Here is a 20,937-nt window from a genome sequence, read left to right as displayed (position 1 = left end):
CAAAACAAGCTTTTACTGTTTTTTTTTTTTCAAAGATTGACTTTAGTTGTAAATAAAATAGTATCAGATCCAGATGTCAGACAACTATTAATTTAATCTTTCACTTTTGAAAAGGCTAATTTAAAATGCAATAGGGTGATAAGGACTTTGAAGGGAAGATCAGCACCAATAGGCCAATGGATTAGAAACAGAGCTGATACTGGATGTCATGCTTATGATACTACTTTAATAGAAGTGATTTATAAATTTTTTAAGAAAAATAAAAATGTCAGATGTTTTAATTGTGGTAACCAAGATCATCTAAAAAAGGGGATTATTGGCAAGGCTTTGGTAGAAGCAATGCTTTTTTTTTCCCTAGAAATAATCCAAATTGAAGGCTCTAGCTTCTGGAGTATGAAGAAGGTGTAGCAAACACTTACATTGGACTAATGAATGCAGATTTACAAGGGAGAGGCATGGTAATACTTTGACATTGGGAAATATCTTTGGTGGTCTCCTGCAGGTTGCAATATCAAATTTGGTTCAATCATTCACTGTCAACATTGGAAAACATCCACAGACAAATTAAAAGACTTAATGCATGCTGTAAAAAACCATACTGCTCTGGATGAGAGAAAAGCTTCAGTAGATAAAACAATTTTTTTAGGAAAGACGATAAAACAATATAATGGCAAACTTCTATAAATGATCAAAAACTAAAGTTGAAAGTATGAATAAATGGCATTGTAATTGAAGGTTTGGTAGACACAGGCACAGATATAAAACAATTTCACCAAAATCTTAGCATCCAGATTAGTCTTTTCAGGAAGTAAATATTCAGTTTCTATGATTTGGAACTTTATCTCAGGTAAAAACAAAGTACAAGGTGGACATAAGAAAATCAAAGCCATATGTGGCTTACAGAGAAATGAATTTATGGGAATATGATTTGTTACAGCAATAGAAAACATAGCTCAACATTCCTCCAATCTCAGAAACACAACATAAAATAAAGATTGATTCTGAGAGGAATATTAAAAAGTATTATCACGGTCATCTATCATTTAGGTTGAACACAACAGCCACTGGTCTTTTGAAGATATCAACAGCCATACCTTTAAAATTGTTAACTAACAAATTTGTGTGAGTATAACAATGGCTTTTTACATCAGAAAAATTACAGGCACTTTGACAGCGGGTACAAGAGCAGTCAAAAGATCAAGATATTAAAGAATTGACCAGTCCTTGGAAATTCTTCTATGTTTAACCATTACAGAATGGTAACATGCTATGGAATAATCCTTCTGTACATGGTAAATATGTATTATTCTCATTGGTTAATAAAAAAGCTGACTGGCCAATAGCTGAGCAGGAGGTTAGGCAGGAGAGCCAAACTAAGAATGCAGGGAGGAAGAAGGGTGGAGTCTGGAGTCACCAGCCAGATGGAGAGGGAGCAGAAGAACATGCTATGTTAATAAAGGAAGACCCATATGACAGAGCATAAATAAGGAATATGGTTTAACTTAAAATGTAAGAACTCATTAGGAATAAGCCTGGGCTATTATACAAGCATTTACAATTAATATAAGCCTGGATGTATTTATTTGAGAGTGACTGCAGGACAGGAAATCTCAGCATACAAACAGTGCCCAAGGCCTCTAAAGCCCAAGCAAGCTTTAAAAAGGGTTTTAAATGCCCAGACACAGAGCTAAATATGGCTTACTAGTCTGTCTGTCATGCCAGCAGCAATAATAAGACACATCTGTGGGAAGGGCCAGTTTCATGCCACCATGCACTACTGCCATGAACTAAGCTAAACTACACTGGAGGTGGCTGACATGGCAGTTTAAGATTTGTGTAATGCAATCACAAAACAATACAGATGCTCGGTAAACACAAATCCAGATTGAAAAAAAAAAAAAAACACCTCTAAACAGGTTACAGTGTATTTAAAATTTTACATAGGCTTGGATGAGAAAAGAGAAGTTCTAGAAAGTCATAAAAAAGAAATATGTAGTTTTAAAATAATAAAGTCCTAAAAAGGAAGTAAAATAATATAAAAAAAGCCACATAAAGATGGAAAATAAACAGAGTCTGCCAGAGTCTGGATCCTGAATGTTATTGTATTGTCTAAATTTTTCAGTGCTAAGAGAGACTGAATTATGAAAACTGCTAGATTCAAACAACATATATATATATATATATATATATATATATATATATATATAAAATCTTCTCTTCCAAATTTAAGTTAAAAGATATGTTATTTTGGAGGAGAGTTTATGCTTTATTTCCACAAAAATGAGAGGCTGTGGATTCATTCTGGGTTAAAGAAAATTAGGTTTGATTGAGGAAGATTCCCTGAAAATTCTGACTACAAACATAAAGAAATAAATTTAGAAAAACTACAAAACATGTAACATGTATTTCACCTACTCAAACACAAAACAAAACAAAAAAATATCTTTGGCTAACTTATGTACAGCGCATACTCCATACTTAAATTAATACAGCCATATATATTACCTTTAAAAGTTTCTGTATTTTCAAAACAAGGGGAACAAACACCAGAAAAAATGGATGGCCCAGCTGATCCAGCATCTCAAAATGTCTCAGTTACAGTATTCTGCATCCAAAACAGCTTCAAAGCTGCTGGCTAAGATGATCCAGCCTCACAGACTACTCCAGCCAAGATTTAGCAATTATTCTGACTTTCTCAATGTTCCCCCTATAGGACAAATTGCTAAAATGTCTCATTAATAAAAAACCTGGAGCCAGATATTGGGGTGAAAGCTGAAAGATCAAAGAAGCAGAAAGAAGCCAGCCAGATTCTTACCACTAGGAAATTCTCAGCCCAAGAGAAAGCTACACATATCTATATAACACTCTGTGTCCTGGCATCTTACTTCCTCTCTTTGACCAGCTATATTACTTCCTGTCTGTCTGTGTAGACCTCCATCCCTCTTTGGTTAACTAGTGCTGGGATTAAAACATGCACTACCACATTTGCCTCTGTTCCCAGTGTGAACTTGAATTCACAGAGATCAGGATGAATCTTTGCCTCTCGAATGCCAGGATTAAAGGCATGTGCCACTACTGTGTAACCTCTATGTTTAATATGGTGGCTGGCTTTTTCCTGTGATCCCCAGATAAGCTTTATTGGGGTGCACAAATAAAATATCACATCTATTCACAATCTATGTGAATAACAGAATATAATTAGGGATTATTCCATTTAAATTTTTTATTTGTTTTTGTTTATTTGTCAGTTTTGTTTGGTTCTACTCTAACTATATGAGCCATCTGGTTTTGAGATATTGGTACTCAAGACATTGGGTTCCCTCTCATGGCTTTTGGTTCAAGTTAGACCAGTCATTAGTTGGTATTCCCACAAGCTCTGAGCCACTGTTGACTGTAGCTAGAGTTTTCCTGCCTGGCCACAGTCAGGAAATCTCTGTTACCCACCTGTCCTACAGCCACTCAGACCCAACCAAGTAATCACAGAGACTTATATTGCTTACAAACTGTATGGCCATGGAAGGCTTCTTGCTAATTTTTAATAGCTAAATCTTATAGCTTAAATTAATCCATTTCATAAATCTATACCTTGCCACATGGCTTGTGGCTTACCGGCATCTTCACATGCTGCTTGTCATAGCAGCAGCTGGCATTATCTCCCTCTGCCTTCCTGTTCTCAGTTCTCCTCTCTGTTAGTCCCGCCTATACTTCCTGCCTGGCTACTGGCCAATCAGTGTTTTATTTATTGACCATTCAGAGCAACACATTTGACATACAGACCATTCCACAGCAATTGACCCAGTGAATCATGCAATTAGGACAGGTTGTGGGTTGTAGGTTTTGTGGCTGAGTTGCTGTCCCAGTCCTAACACTGAGAGTCTTACCTGGTTACAAAAGTTAGCTGATTCAGACTCCATATCTTCCATTACTAGAAGTTCTTTTTAGGGTCACCCTCATAAATTCCAGGAAGTTACCACTGCACTAGGTTTCCACATTGACCCTGAGAGGACCCTCCCCAGGGAGAGGCATCTCCTTACCTCTCCTCTTTGTCTAATTTCTGTGGGTCTGTTGATTGTAGTATGATTATCCATTACTTAACAGCCAGTGTCTCATTTACAGTGAATACATACCATGTTTTCATGAGAAAGATTTTGTAGTGTAATTTGAAACTTTGTGATGTGTTGCCATTTTTGATTCTTTTGTAAAGACTTTCTAGATTTTTCTATTTTATAATTTAACTCTGCTCTGATGTGTTTTGAGAACTTCTTTTGTACTAATGTTTAAAATGTTGTTAGAATTATAAAAGTACTGTCCTACAATCTTGCTTTGCTTTGCTTTTAGTGCAAATACATAGTTCTAATTAGTAGCATAAAATGTCCTTCCTCATAGTTATTATTGATATTGCTGGACCCCTTTTCAGCTTGGATGATACTTTTTTCTCTCCATTGCCTTTACTGTCCAAGAATTTAAGTACTAAAAAAGAAAATTTATGGAAGTTGATATCATTCTTTTGTTCACTTTGTCAAAAGATCATTATTGTACTGAAATATATTATTTTTATACTTGATTTAGTGAGGGTATCCTAATCTTAAGAAAATGTTTCCAGTTCTCACTCTTGATCTATTGTAATAATCATGGTTTTGAGTGCTATATACCATTAATGAAATGTATCAAACTGCTGTTAAGAAATAATTGAAAAGAACAGAAAAGTTAACTGTAACTTTTCTGAAATATTCAGATAATACTAAATTTTAAATAAGTTATTTCAAATTTATTTTTATAATAATTTTATACTAATGAAATCTTATGGTGAATACTAATATTTTAAAATGAAATATCAGTAGATAGAATGTTTTTTTTTATTTTACAATACTATTCAGTTCTACATAACAGCCACAGATTCCCATGTTCTCCCCCTTCCTGCCCCCTCCCCTTTCCCCCAGCCCACCCCCCATTCCTACCACCTCCAGATCAAGGCCACCCCTGAGGACTGAGATCGACCTGATAGACTCAGTCCAGGCAGGTCCAGTCCCCTCCTCCCAGATTGAGTCAAGCGTCACCTGTATAACTTGCTCAGCTATGTTTATATCAGCATTGTTTGTAATAGCCAAAACCTGGGAACAACCTAGATGCCCTTCAACTGAAGAATGGTTAAATAAAATGTGGCACATATACACAATGGAATACTACTCAGCAGAGAAAAACAATGACATCATGAGGTTTGCAGGCAAATGGATGGATCTAGAAAAAAATCATCCTGAGTGAGGTAACCCAGACTCAGAAAGACAAATATGGTATGTACTCACTTATAGGAGGATACTAGATGTGGAACAAGGATGACTTGACTGCTACTCACATCACCAGGGAGGCTACCTGTAAAACAGGACCCCAAGAAAGACACGGGGATCACCCAATGACGGAGAAATGGATGAGATCTACATGAACAGCCTGGACATGAGTGGGAGCAATGAAAGCCATCTCTTAAAGGAGCTATGTCTCTGCTTGTTACTAGCAAATGGAGTCTACCCACAAAAGGCAGTTTCCAAGAAGCTGTATTTGACTCCGTTTTTATGTGCTTAGAACCCCATTATAAGCTTTGTCAGGACTTACGTGGAAATTCTGGCCCCACAATGATATACCATTTGTAGGCAGAAGTTTCATCCTGCAAGTCACTCCCAAGTAATCACACAGAAGTTTAATATTAATTATAAATGCTTGGCTGATAGCTCAGGCTTATTACTAGCTAACTCTTACATTTTAAATTAACCTATTTCCTTTCCTTTACTTGCTGAGGAGGATTTACCTGTCTTCCAGGATGTCTTTCTACCTCTACATCTCTTGGCAGCTCCTCTGACTCTGCCCTTCTTCTTCTCAGTGTCATTAGTCTGGTCTTCCTCCTTAAACTAAAACTGTCCAGATAATGACTATTTGGCTTCTTTATTAAACCAATCACAAAATAATTGACACAATGTACAGAAGGATTATTCCACAGCACTGACTCCCATTGTTAGGGATCCCACAAGAAAACCAAGCTACATGAACATAACATGTATGCAGAGGACCCAGTTTAGATCCCTAAAGGCTCCATGATTGTTGCTTCAGTCTCTATAATCCCTGCTTAGTTGAATGTATGGCCTTTTGTTCTTGATCATTTTCAATTCTTTTCTTCTTTGGTTCTCTGAGATACAAATCAGGACCAATGGAATCCAAATTGTGCATTCTCTTTGTCTAATGTTTGGCTATGAGTCTCTGGAATTTCTCCCATCAGCTGCAAGAGAAAGCTCCTCTGATAATAACTGGGATAGAGTTGACACTCACTGATCAATGAGTACAGAATATCATTAAAGTAATCATTATTTTTTTCTATTTTAGTCTTGGTTATCCACTCTAATCTCATCAGTTTGACATGGCACTCCTTTGGATGTCTTAAATTAAGCATCATTTTGGCACTTCACAAGTTCATCACCTCATTTGTCCTAGCACATCTCGCAGACAAGATAGACTGTAGGTTGAAGTTTTTATGGCTGGGTTGATATCCCTGTCCCACTGTTGGAAGTCTTACCTGATTACAGAAGTTGACCACTTCACACTTTGTATCCTCTACTACTAGGAGTCCTTGCTAGGGTTACTCTTGTAATATCTACTGAGTTTCTACTATACTTGGTTTCCTTATTGACCCCTAAAGGAGTGAAGGGTATGGATAAGAGGAGATGCAGGGAGGATATCAGAGAAATTGAAGAAGGGGAAATTGTAATAAAATACATTGTATAAAAAATCAGTTTTTAATAAAATAAATAAAGGAAAAAATTCTAATCTACAGAAAGTTCAAATTCATAACACTGCACATTTAATTCTAATGTTTGTAAAAATGCTTGCTACATCAATAACTAATGCACTTTTCTTTTCTTTTGGATTTTTGAGACATGTTTCTCTGTGTATCTTCCTAGAACTCACTCTGTAGCACAGGCTGGCCTCAAACACACAAAGATTGGCTTGCCTCTGCCTCCTAAGTGCTGGGATTAAATGTGTGCATGACTACTACCAAGTAACTAATGCATTTTTTCATTCAATATTATTACAAAATAATTCATTCAAAATGATATAGGGTTGTTCTACAGACTAGAAATCATAAACAAGTGCATCAAAACAGGAATTGATCCAAAAAACATATTAACAAAATTAGCAACTAAGTATAGGAAACAAAAGACTGACACTATGTGTTAAACTATAATGTCTTAGGAGGATATACTACATAAGATTGTGTACAGACTAAATATTAAAGAAAAAATTATGGTAAGGGTACATAAATACAAAGTAAGCAAATAGAGTTCAAATACAGTAACTAAACCCCACAAATATCAGAACTGGCAGACAAATACCAATCAAATAAACACACATAAGAGAGAGGTCACTAAATAAACTCTGAAAATGTTAATTCCCTGTGTAAATGGATAGCATTTTATAATTTAAATGTTCAGGAAAGTGAAAACACATAAACATCTCAAAACTGCACCTCCAAACCCATTTACAAATATGTAATATTATTTACACCAGCGTCACAACTCCCAAACAAATAACTGATGACATAATAGCCATTAAACTATTGAGTTTCTCATCACAGGGAAGCATAAAAGGCATTTCCAACTCAACACAACAATAAACTGAGGAAAAGTGAACTTACAGCACAGTGTCAAGCTTAGGACTTGAAACATACATACACCAACCCTAAATAATCATTGCGTTTCTTATTTACTGATGCATTTACACATCACTATGTCTATTTCTTCTACTGTACAAACAACTCTAAGATGGCTTTACTAGTAAAATATGTAGGGTCTATCACAAGGTGTCATACCAACCCCATAGAGAACATTACAGAATTTTTAAAGGACGACATATTTTACAATGTTCCATGAAGTCAGAAATCAAGGGAAACATATAACTTATTGAAATCTAATAATTAATAGCATTTTAAGAAGTGAAAATGCTATTTTCCCAGTGAATACAAAAAAAAGTATGGATGTACACTTTTCACTGCTATTACCTTATGCTTATATTCACCATTTGCTATAGAGTCTATCGGGTTTATTAAAACAAAAGACAAGAAATGAGTTTGTGATAGGATAAAAGGCAGAGGAAGATTAGAAATGGCAGTGGGGTGGAGGCAGGTAAGAAAGATGGAAGAAAAATTAAAACTAAATGAAACAAAAGCTTATTATTGTTAACATGATTTCTTATAAAAATCCTTATTCAGTTCAAAAAAGCCCTGATAAATAAAAAATAAACATTAATTACAAAACTCTACTGTTGGTTTATTTATCAGTTGAAATGCAAAATAGAATAGTGAAAAACGTAGACCATCTAATTCTTCTAAACAGAAATTTGAAAAAAAAAATGCTGTGACTTATTTAGTTTTTTAATTCCCATCACTATATTTTATAATTTTTCCATGTTCATTTATTTTTGAGATAATAATATAATTACATGAGTTACCCCTTCCTTTTCTATCCCAAAATCCTCCCATATACCCTTGTTTTGTCTCTTTCAAATTCATGGCCTCTTTTTCCATTAATTGTTGTTACATGCATATGTGTACATACATATATATTTCTAAACATGTCCTGATCAGTCTATATGGGATTTGTCTGTATGTTTTCATAGCTGATGATCTGATACTAGTAAAGCAATCAGTGTGCTTTTCCTGGAGAAGGCTATGTCTCCCTCTCTCAGCATTCCTTACTTATCTGTAGTTCTTCGGACAGAGTTGAGACCGAGTGGACTTTCCCACCATCCAGTTAAGTATGTCCAACATTGTCCTTTCTCTGCTCATATTTAGGCAGTTTCTAGTTCTTAATGTTAGGCCTTATATCCCTGCCTTTCATTTGCTCGACATAATTTCCTTTTTGCAATCTAATAGTATTTTATTATATGTGCAATATAATGTGTAACAAAAATTAAAATCTAATTAGATACATGTGGCAATTGAAAAGGTAACTTTTAATAAACTATATACTTTAATTCCAATTAACATATAATATTCTACAATCACATTTATTTGGCTATTGTACTTGACAGTTACCATACTACCTGCCTTACAGGCACTGTTTCATCAAAATTCCTCAGCATTTCCTCAAAAATGGTGGTTTTCCTCATCTCATTCGGAAGTCTTAAAGTACAAGATAAATTGCTTTTTGTCAAACAGCTTGTGTATCTGACTATCAATGAGTGTATAATTTTTGCTTTCTCTAACATCTGACCCAATAAAGCTCTATAATTGAAGGATGAGGTAACAACAATTATTACTAAATTCACATAACACCAGAAACGGACTGGCATAGGTCACTCAAAAGATTAGCAGAAATAGAGCTTCATTAGGGGTGTGAATTGGCAGAAACTAGCCCAAGCTTCACTCAAGTACTGAGCTTTGATGTGGATCATTTTCCTTATCATCTACATCCAGACTCTGGGTTAAATTCCACATGTCTTTCCTCACTTTTCTCTCTGTATCACTTATCTGACCTGTCATCTTAGAGAAATTTTAATTTCCCAGACACAACAGACTGTGTCTGGCTCTATCTGAAACATTCATATGAAGACATGATAAAATTAACAAAATACTAACTGTTGTAAATGTTGTCCATCTTTCTCCCTTGAGAAAATATTCGCCCAAATCCTATTTTCCTTTAGAAGCAAAACAGAACAATTCACAGAATTTGCAATTTCTCCCATAAAGGCTTTGAAGGAGTGATTGAGACAACTAGAATTCCAGTTTCTTAGTCCCTGCTGAGATTGAGAACATCTGTCCATCCTCATCAGCAGCTTCAAATTTCCCAAAAGAACAAGTATAGTGTGAACCGAGCTGACTAGATAAGTGTGCACGTGTGTCTGTTGTGCACAAGTCCTTTCCGAGTTATCTCTGCTTCCAAAGAGCCCCTTCATTGCCTTCATATAACAACTTTACAGAGACTTAAAGAACCATCCTATATTTTGTGTATTCTATAGAATATAAGATCTGGACTGACTTCTACTGATTATGAGAGTTCAAGTAATTAATGTACAGAGTTCATTTATTTTTCACCTTATCTAGTCTTCTTTAAAGTGTTTTTATCTGAAAGTAAACCATTCCCTAAATTTTCATGAACTAAAACCCAGCTGAATTATATAGGTTTTCTATATTTTAATGTTGTACCTTTCCAATTATTTCTAGGCAATTTGAGAAAAGTAAAAGTATTTTTTCTTGAAAAGTTCTAGTTTTCATTCTAAATGATATTCCCCTTGTGACATTCATCACAGGTACATATCTTTCAAATAAGATTGTGAAGTAGAAAGGTATACAATGCATACTGGAACAAAACCAGGAACTCTTAAGGTGATAAGTGATAGCTTTCTGCATATAACACATATGTGGCTCATGTTTTTATTACACAAAAGAAGTGATGTAACTAAGGAAAAAAGTCTTAGTAAAAACAAAATATAAAACAACACAATAAAAATAAAAAATAACTTAGTTTGAAGAATATTTAAATACAAATAGAAAATGCCCCAACTTCTCTAGCATATTCACAACCAGTTGTCCAGCCACAGGTTTCATGACTATGGATTCTATCACTCTCAGATATAAAGCACGTTTGAAAATAATTACATTTGGGCCTGGGGAGATGACTTAATCAGGAAAGCACTTATTGCAAGAGAATAAGGTCCTGATTCCAGACCCCCAGCACACATCAGAAAGGCCAGGAACATCACAGCATGCTTTTTATCCCAGCATGGAGGCAGAGAAAGGAGGATTGCAAAGATTTACCAGCAGCCAGTGTAGCCAGGCATTGTGCTACAGATGTAATGGGAGGCTCTGCCTCAATAAGAAGTTAGACAGTGACTGAGGAAGAAACTCAACTGACTTCTGGCATAAGGAGACATGGACACACACATGCACAGACCTAATGAAATTACATCCATATTGAATATAAATGAATTTTTTTCTGTTTTATTTCTTTATCAATTAAGAACAACAAGAATTTTATATTAGAAATGATAAATTATTCTTGAAAAAAATTCAAGAAGATATTAGTAAATAGACAGATAATTTGGTCTCTAATTGTCAAAACAACCAAAGGTTATGTGGAAATTTCTCCAAAAAATAAAAATATTCCAAGTATCATCTATGAAAACTCTGATGATTTTTTCTTATAGAAATATAAAGTCACCCTCAAATTCCTGTAGAACGACCAGTGATACTTCTTTCACTTGCTTTCCTTGAAATTGTATTCAATTCACTCAAGCAATGAAGAAACATTTTTCAAAACTTTAGTTTTTTTCAATAATTTCATACATGAGTATTATATTCACATCATTTCCAATCATGCCTTCCTTCACCCCTGTCCAGTTCCTCCCCTCCAGGGTCCCTAGCTGTTGGTCCAGAGTCTGTGAGCTCCTCTGAGCCCAGGTTAGTTGTTTCTGTGGGTTCCCTTGTGATGACCTTGACACCCCTGGTTTCTCTTCTATAGAATTCCCCAAACTTGGCTCAGTGTCCAGCTATGGATCTGCATCTGTTTCCATCAGTCACTGAATGAAGGCTCTCTAAGGACAAAGGAGGTGGTTAACAATCTGATTACAGGAAATGGCCAGTTCAGGCTACCTATCCATTATTGCTAGGAGTCTTAGCTTGGGTCATCCTTGTAGATTCATAGGATTTTCCCTTGTACCAGATTTCTACCTGATCCCAAAATGCCCCCTCAAAGATGTCTCTTTCACTACTCGCCCCTTCCATCCACCTCCCCAACACAATCCCTCATGGTCTCATATCCACTGGTTCACAGTCTACATAGGAGGTCTCTTCTATTTCCTCTTCTAAGAGCAATTGATGAGTATACCTCCTCCTTTAGGTCCTACGTGTTACCTAGCCTCTTTGGCACTGTGTATTATAACATGGTTATTCTTTACAGCTAATAACCACTTATGAGTGAGTACACATCATGTTTGTCTTTCTGGGTCTAGATTACCTCACTCAGGATGATTTTTTTCTGGTTCCATCCATTTGTCTTCAAACTTCCTGATGTCATTGTTTTTAAGAGCTGCATAATACTGCATTGTATTAATGTACCACATTTTCTTTATCCATTCTTTGTTGAGGGGCATCTAGGTCATTTCCAGGTTCTGGTTATTACTAAAAACACTGTTATGAACGTAGTTAAGCAAGTATTTTTGTGGAATGTTTGAACAACTTTTGGATATATGCTCAAGAGTGGTATAGTTGGGTCTCTGAGGTAGATTGCCAATTTTCTGAGAAACCTCTATATTTATTTCCAAAGTGGTTGTACAAGGTTGCACTCCCACCAGAAGTGAAATGTTCCCCTTAATCACAATCCTCTTCAGCATAAGCTGTTATTAGTGTTTTTTATTTCAGACATTCAGAATGGTGTAAGATCAACTTTCAGGGTAATTTTGATTTACAATCCTGTGATGGCTAAAGATGTTAAACATTTCTTTAAGTGTTTCTCTGTCATTTGAGAACCTTCTGTTGAGAATTCTCTGGTGTCTGCTTTCTTCAGTACTTTGTAGTTTGGAGATCAGAACTTTGTCAAATACAGGGTTGGTGAAGATCTTTTTCCATTCTGTATGCTGTTGCTTTTTCTAAGTGACAGTGTCCTTTACATTACAGAAGCTTTTAAGTTTCATTAGGACACATTTATTATCTGCTGAACTCAATGTCTATTGTAGCTAGAGGTTTCCTGCCTGGCCCAAGTCAGGACAAATCTCTGTCACCTGCCAGTCCCACAGCTGCTCAGACTCAACCAAGTAAACACAGAGACTTATATTGCTTACAAACTGTATGGCTGTGGCAGGTTTCTTGCTAACTGTTCTTATAGCTTAAATTAATCGATTTCCATAAATCTATACCTTGCCATGTGGCTCATGGCTTACTGGCATCTTTACATGCTGCTTGTCCTGGCGGCGGCTGGCAGTGACTCTGACTCAGCCTTCCACTTACCAGAATTCTTCTCCTCCTTGTCCCGCCTATATTTCCTCCTGCCTGACTACTGGCCAATCAGTGTTTTATTACTAACCAATCAGAGCAACACATTTGCCATACATAACATCCCAAAGAAGTCTATGCTACTAGCATTCTATTCAGGAAATTATCTCCCATATAACTTTGCCTTCTTTGTCAAAAATCAGACATCCATAGGTGTGTGGATTTATGTCAGGGTCTTTGGTACATTTCCATTGATCCACCTGTCTGTTTTTATGCCAATACCATGCTGTTTTTTAACACCATAATGCTGTAGTAAAGCTTGAAATCAGGGATGATGATATCTCTGGAATTTCCTTTATTTTATAAGATTGTTTCAGCTATCCTGGGTTTTTTGTTTTTTCATATGAAGTTGAGTATTGTTCTTTCAAAGTCTGTAAAGCATTGTGTTAGATTTTTGATTGGGATTGCACTGAATCTGTAGATTACATCTGGTCAGATGGCCATTTTTACAATGTTAATCCTATTGATCCATGAGCATGGGAGATTATTCTATCTTCTGAAACCTTATCCAGTTTCTTTCTTCAAAGACTTGAAGTTCTAGTCTTATACGTCTTTCACTTTTTTGGTTAGAGTTAACCCATGATATTTTATATTATTTGTGGCTATTGTGAGGGGTATTGTTTTCCTGGTTTATTTCTCAGCCCATTTATGTTTGCATACAGAAGGGCTACTGATTTTTTTTAGGTACTCTTATATACAGCCATTTCACTGAAGGTGTTTATCAGCTATAGTAGTTCCCTGGTAGAATTTTTGGGATCACTTATGCATACTATAATATTAGCTATGAATAATGATACATTGACCTATTCCTTTTCAATTTGTATCCACTTGATCTCCTTTTGTTGTCTTACTGTTCTAGATAAAATTTCAAATACTCTATTGAATAGATATGAAGAGAGTGGATAGCTTTGTCTTGTTCCTGATTTCAGTAGAATTGGTTTGAGTTTCTCTCCATTTAATTTGATGTTGCCTGTCAGCTTACTTTATATTGCTTTTATTATGTTTAAATATATTCCTTGTATCCCTGATCTCTTCAAGACTTTTATCACAAAGGGTTGTTGAAAATTGTCAAAGGCTTTTTCAGAACCTAATGAGATAATAGTTTTTTTTTTTTTTTTTAATCTTTCAGCTTATTTATATGGTGGATTACACAGATAGATTTTCATATGTTGAACAATCCTTGCATCTCTGGGATAAAGGCCACTTAATCAGGATGGATGATATTTCTGATGTGATCTCTGATTCAGTTTATGAGTATTTTATTGAGTATTTTTGCATCAAAGTTCAGGAGTGAAGTTGGTCTGTAATTCTCTTCCTCTGTTGAGTCTTTGTGTGGTTTTTGTATCAGGGTAACTGATGCCTCATAAAAATTGGCAACATTTCTTATTTTTCTACTATATGGAATAATTTTAGGAGTGTTGGTAATAGCCCTTCTTTGAAAGTCTGGTAGAATTCTGCATTGAAAATTTCTGGCCCTTGACTTTTGTTGGTTGAGAGACTTTTAATGACTGCTTCTATTTCCTTTGGGGTTATATTTCTATTTAAATTGTTTATCTGGGTTTATTTAATTTTGGAATGTAGTACCTCTCAAGAAATCTGTCTATTTCATTTAGATTTTCCAATTTTGTAGAGTACAACTTTTTGAATATGACCTAATTGTGCTTTGGATTTCCTCAGTGTCTGTTGTTATATCCCCCTTTTCCTTTCTGATTTTGCTAATTTGGATATTCTCTTTTTGGCTTTTAGTTTGTTTGTTTGTTTGTTTGTTTGTCTTTTGGTTTTTTGAGACAGGGTTTCTCTGTGTAGCTTTGCACCTCTCCTGGAACTCACTTGGTAGCCCAGGCTGGCCTCGAACTTACAGAGTTCTGCCTGGCTCTGCCTCCCGAGTGCTGGGATTAAAGGCATGTGCCGCCACCGCCCGGCTAGTTTGCTTGAATAAGAGTTTTTCTATCTTATTTATTTTCTCAAAGAACCAACCTGTTTTATGTTTTTTTTTTTTTTTTTAATCATTCTCTTTGTTTCCACTTTATTTAGTTCAGCCCTTAGTTTGATTATTTCCTGTCATCTACTCCTCTTGGGTGTACTTGTTTCATTTCTTCTAGAGTTTTCGGGTGTACTGTTAGGTCACTAGTGTGAGATTTCTCCAAATTCTTTATGCAGGCATTTAGTTCTATGAACTTGCCTCTTAACACTGTTTTCATTGTGTTCCATAAGTTTTGATATGCTGTGGATTCATTTTCAATCACCTTTAGGAAGTTTTAATTTCTTCATTGACCCACCAGTAATTCAACTGATATTTGTTCAGTTTCCATAAATTTGTAGGGTTAATACAGTTTGTGTTGTTCAATTCCAACTTTAACCTGAGGTAATTCAATAAAATGATAAAGGGGCTATTCCAATTATTTTTGCATCTGTTGGGATTTTCTTTGTGAGCAAGTATTTGGTCAGTTTTAGAGAAGGTTCCATGGGGTACTGAAAAAAAGATGTATTCTTTTGCATTTGTTTGAAATGTTCTTTAGATGGCTTTTATTTCCATTTGAGTCATAATGTTTATTCCCTTCTTTCTGTTTACTTTCTGTATGAAAGACCTGTACACTGGTGAAATTCAGGTATTGAAGTCTTCCACTATTAATATGTGGGGTTTGATATGGTATTTAAACTTTAATAATATTTCTTTTAAAATGTGGATGTCCTTGTTTTGGGGGCATAGATGTTCAGAATTGAGACTTTATCTTGATGGATTATTTTCTTTGATAAATATGAAATATCCTTCTACATTTCTTCTGATTAATTTATTTAACATTTATTTTGTTAGATGTTAGGATAGTTAAACCAGCTTGCTTGTTAGGTCCATTTGATTGGAAGTATTTTTTTTTAACCCTTTATCCTGAGATAACGTCGGTCTTTGAAGTGGAGGTATATTTCTTGTATGCAGCAGAAGGATGGATCCTATTCTCCTATCTATTATGTTAGCCTGTATCTTTTTGGTGAGTTGAGTCCATTGATATTAAGAGATATAAATAACCAGTGATTGTTGATTCTTATAACTTTTTGTTGTTAGTGTTCTGGTCATAGTGTGTGTGTGTGTGTGTGTGTGTGTGTGTGTGTGTGCGCGTGTGCGTGTCGTGTGTGTGCGTGTGTGTGTGTGTGTGTGTGTGTGTGTTTCTGTTCTTTGGGTTATGTTTGGATGAGATTATCTATTGCCTGTGTTTTCATGGATGCAATTAATTTCCTTGGGATGCAGTTTTCCTTCTAGTGCTTTCTATAGGGCTAGATTTATGGATAGGTTGTAGCTAGAGTTTTCCTGCCTTGCCTACAGTCAGGACAAATCTCTGTCACCCGCCAGTCTCATAGCTGCTCAGACCCAACCAAGTAAACACAGAGACCTATATTGCTTACAAACTGTATGGCCTTGGCAGGCTTCTTGCTTACTGTTCTTATAGCTTAAATTAATCCATTTCCATAAATCTATACCTTGCCACGTGGCTCAAGGCTTACCACATGCATCTTCACATGCTGCTTGTCATGGTGGTGGCTGGCAGTGACTCCTCCCACCTTCCTGTTCTCTCAATTCTCCTCTCTGTTAGTCCTGCCTCTGTTACTTCCTGCCTGGCTACTGGCCAATCAGTGTTTTATTTATTGACCAATCAGAGCATTTGACCATACAGACCATCCCACAGCAATAGGTATTATTAAATTTGGTTTTGTTGTGAAATATCTTCCTTTCTCTATCTATGGGGATTTAAAGTTTTGTTGAATATAATAATCTGGGTTGGCATCTGTGGTCTCTTAGTGTATGCATGACATCTGTCCAGGCCCTCTTGGCTTTCAATGTCTCCATTGTGAAGTCAGGTATAATTCTAATAGGTCTGCCTGTATATTTACTTAGCTTTTTTCTGTTGTACCTCTTAATATTCTTTCTTTATTATTTATGTTTAAATTTTTTATTATGATGTTGAAAGGTGACCTTTTTTGATCCAGTTTATTTGGTGTTTTATGGGCTTCTTGTACCTTTTTAGGCATATCCTTCTTTAGGTTAGGAAAGTATTCTTCTATGATTTTATCTTCAATGCCTGAGCTTGTCCCCTCCATCTCTTGTATTCTGTTGGTTACGATTACATTTGTAGTTTTGTTTGCTTACCTAGATTTTCCATTTCCAGAATTCCTTTGGTTTGTGTCTTCTTCATTGCTTTTATTCAAAATTTTAAATCTTAAAGCATTTCATTCACCTGCTTGATTTATTTTTTTTTCCTGGCTTTCTTGGTATTCCTTAAGGGATTTATTGATTTCTTCTAATTTTCTGTTTGTCTTTTCCTCAATTTTAAAGTAGTTTTTCATCTTATTTAAGGGCCTGTTAATCTTCATGAAGTTATTTTAAATTCATTTTCATGTGCTTCAACTGCATTGGAATGTTCATGTCTTGCTGTCATAGGATTCCTGGGTTCTGGTGATGCCATCTTGTCCTCTGAATTGAATGTTTTTACACTAGCATTTAGGCACATGGATTGGAATGATTCTAGGTTTAGTTGTTGATCCTTGCTTTTGTTTTTGTTAGGTGGGTGTTTTGTTTTTTTTGTTTTGTTTTGTTTTCTGTTTCCTCTCTTGTCTTCTTGCCTGAGTGGCCAAGTGTTCTGGTGACTGGCAAACTTCAGGTACAGTAGGATGCTTCTGCTGATGTTTGTGGGGCCTTGGGTGCCAAATCCAGCCTGGACTCCTATAAAGCCTAAGTCTTCTTCCAAAGTTGTAGACCAGACTATGGAGTCCAGTGGAGGGGATGTTGCTCTTCTGACTGTTGTGGGATGTGCCTGTGCCTTTGGAGTCTTCTGGAGTTGCTGGAAATTGAATCACTGTCTTCAGAAATAGCAGCTAGTGCTTTAAACTATTGAACTCTTTGTCTAGCCTGGTCATTTCCTATAGTAGAACAAATGCACAAAACTTCACATAAGATTGACAAAAAATAATCTCAAAGATCAAAAAGAAATTAAATTCAAATTGAATTATTTCTTTTTTTAACCTATATGCGTCAAAGGCCTATATAAGATGGGAGAAGCATTTCAACCACTGTTTAAGCACAGAAAAGTAATGTGGACAAAGGGACTCAAAAGTCTACCCAGAGAAGTGTTGGTGAGGGAAATGGGAGGAAGTTGGGTTAAATCATTTTGGGACTTTTTACTTTTCTGTAGATGGCAAATTATTTATTTATCTATTAACAAGAAAACTCAAATGGGAAGAGAATTCCATTAGTGAATTTAATTCATAATAATGTTTTTAATTTGGTGACATTTTATTCCATTAAATTTCCAAGTAAATAACTTGACCAAATAGCATTTTAAACCATTGTTTTAAATATGTAAATTGGTTGCTGCTGATTTTAACATTTTAATATTTCTACTCAAATAGTCTTGTAACAGTGAAGGAGACATTTTTGTACATTTTACTATTTATTAATCACCACTAGAGGGCAGGGCTATTTCTCAATTTTACTAAAAGTTGATTCATTAACTATGATTCTAATGATGTATTGGAAATATAACTACAAATTTGTTAACATTTTGTTAAAGCAATTTCTACATATTACCATTTAAGATTCATCTTAATGTAGTTACTTCTCAAATGTCCTTATATGTAATTCACAGTTTCTGTCCTACTCAATGTATTATCTTATAAATTAAGGATATTCATAGACAATATACAGTCCCTACTCTGAACTTTAACCTTCCCTTATTAATATTTACTATATTGTAAATACTTATTTAATGAAGAAAAACAGCAAATAATAAAACAGTTAAACTATAATAGATTTCATTCCTAAGATAGTATTGTGTTTCAATACTTCATCAAACATTTCTTTTAATAGTCATTTAGTTAAATACCATTATTTTCTTTCCCAGTTTTATTATTTTATTCCAATCTAGTACTTAAATCTGAAAGATTCCCTGTTCTTCTGAGCCTATTTTTTATTTTAAAATGTGTGTTATGCTCAAATATCCCTTGTATGTCTTCATCTCCCTTGACTTATTAGCTCCTTAAATACTGATTCAGGATTGTGGCAGCACATTACAGAGACACTGAATAAAGATTCTTTAAAACGGAGCTTTAATCAAGAGAAATAAACTGCTGTGTTTTAATATTGGCAGAACAAAACAACAATTATATATTTAGCATGGTAATATCTGTTATATATCATTTTACAATATTTAATTGTCTATCAATATAATGATGGTCTTAAAACATGTATTTAGCAATCAATCACAACGATCATATTTTCTATTAAGTTCAAGTTGTAAAGCACTTTTAATATGTTTGCTACATTGGTCTTGGTAAAAGACAAAATTGTCAAAAACCCTTAAAAGACCTATGAAATTAAAAACATACAAAACAAAACATTTTACTTAATTTTAAGTTATATTTAAATATGTGTGTATGTGCATGGATTTATGCACATCAGTGCATGTTATTGGAGGGCAGAGGCACCAGAAGCTGACTGATATGGTTGCTGGGAACAGAACTTAGGTCTTCTGTAATAACAGCAAGTTCTCTAAATTGCTAAGCTGTCATTCCAGACTCCAAAACAAATATTGACATTTTTCCTATGGTTCCTTCTTTTTACCTCAAAGGTAAAAAGGTGACAGCAAGAGAGAAAGAGACAGACAGAGGCATACAGAGTTAAACAAAAACAAAGAAAACAAAAATAAAATGTCCAACCCTTGGATCCCTTCCCTCTATCCTCCAGCTGTTCTTTAGTCCCTGACTAAAGGATTGAACCCTGGATAGGGCCAGGTAGCAAGCCAGCCCCTCAAATGAGGTCAGCAACATTGAGGACCATCTCTTCAATGGAGGTATTGTAGAATGTCTCAATGTCGCAAAAGAGTTCAGCGGGTCTCCTTTGTCATCAATTCCAGCCTTCCCACCAACAGGAAAAGCTACATTCAGAGAACTGATTGCAGTGTCAGTTTGTAGGGTAGTGGCTATAAATATGGAGACAGAAGAAGACAAGAGGACTTTTCCAGACATGGACATTTTTGTAATTAAATGTTTTGTCTTGCTTGTGTTTAGACTAAAGGTCAACTTAAAGAAAACATGTTTTGGGAAGAGTATAGATAAAAGGGAAATTTTGCATTATGCTGGTAAAACTGAAGTTAGTGTAGCCATTATGGAATAGTGTAGATGGCTCACAAAGAAATGAAAAAAGCAAGACTGCATTTGGAGTCAGATATCTCACTGTAGGTACACATGCAAGAAAAAGAAAGTGGACTCTACTTAAAGGTTCATCAAGTAGGTTTAAAAATTAATTAATGGCTTCTAATAAGTTATCACTAGACATACAAATTTACAAAAAGTCTAGGTAGTATAATTGTCATATCCATTCCTTAATCTGGTTATAATTAGTACATAATTACAGTTTTCCATTTCCTTCCTTCCTTTCAGATCCTCCTATGCACTCTCACTCTGTCTCAAATTCTCTCCTTTTCTTTAATCCATGACCTCCTTTTCTTTAATTTTACATACACACACATTTATATACATTCATATATGTACTTATAAATATATATATCCTGCTTAATCCATATAATGGTCAGTGTTTTTATATAAACTCCAGATTGACTGCTTGGTATTGGATAACTATGATATCTAATTGGGGTCTGTTTCCTTGGGAAAACTAGTTCTACCACTCTGAGCATTCTCCAGCTGACTTCAGGATTCTGACTAGTATTGAAATTCCTTGAACTTCCCCAATTCCCAGTTACCATGTCCACTATTTTCCATTTGTTCAAGCCTGGTTTGTGTACCCATGTTAATGAGAAGTCATAGGTACAGTCCCTGACATTTTTAGTAGACAAAACCTCATGGAAAATTTCTTGGTTCTCTGGCTCTTAGAGTCTTTCCACCTCCTATTCCAGGAAGAT

This window comes from Peromyscus leucopus, chromosome 6, assembly GCF_004664715.2.
Source record: "Peromyscus leucopus breed LL Stock chromosome 6, UCI_PerLeu_2.1, whole genome shotgun sequence".
NCBI lineage: Eukaryota > Metazoa > Chordata > Mammalia > Rodentia > Cricetidae > Peromyscus > Peromyscus leucopus.
This window is presented reverse-complemented; position numbering follows the sequence as displayed.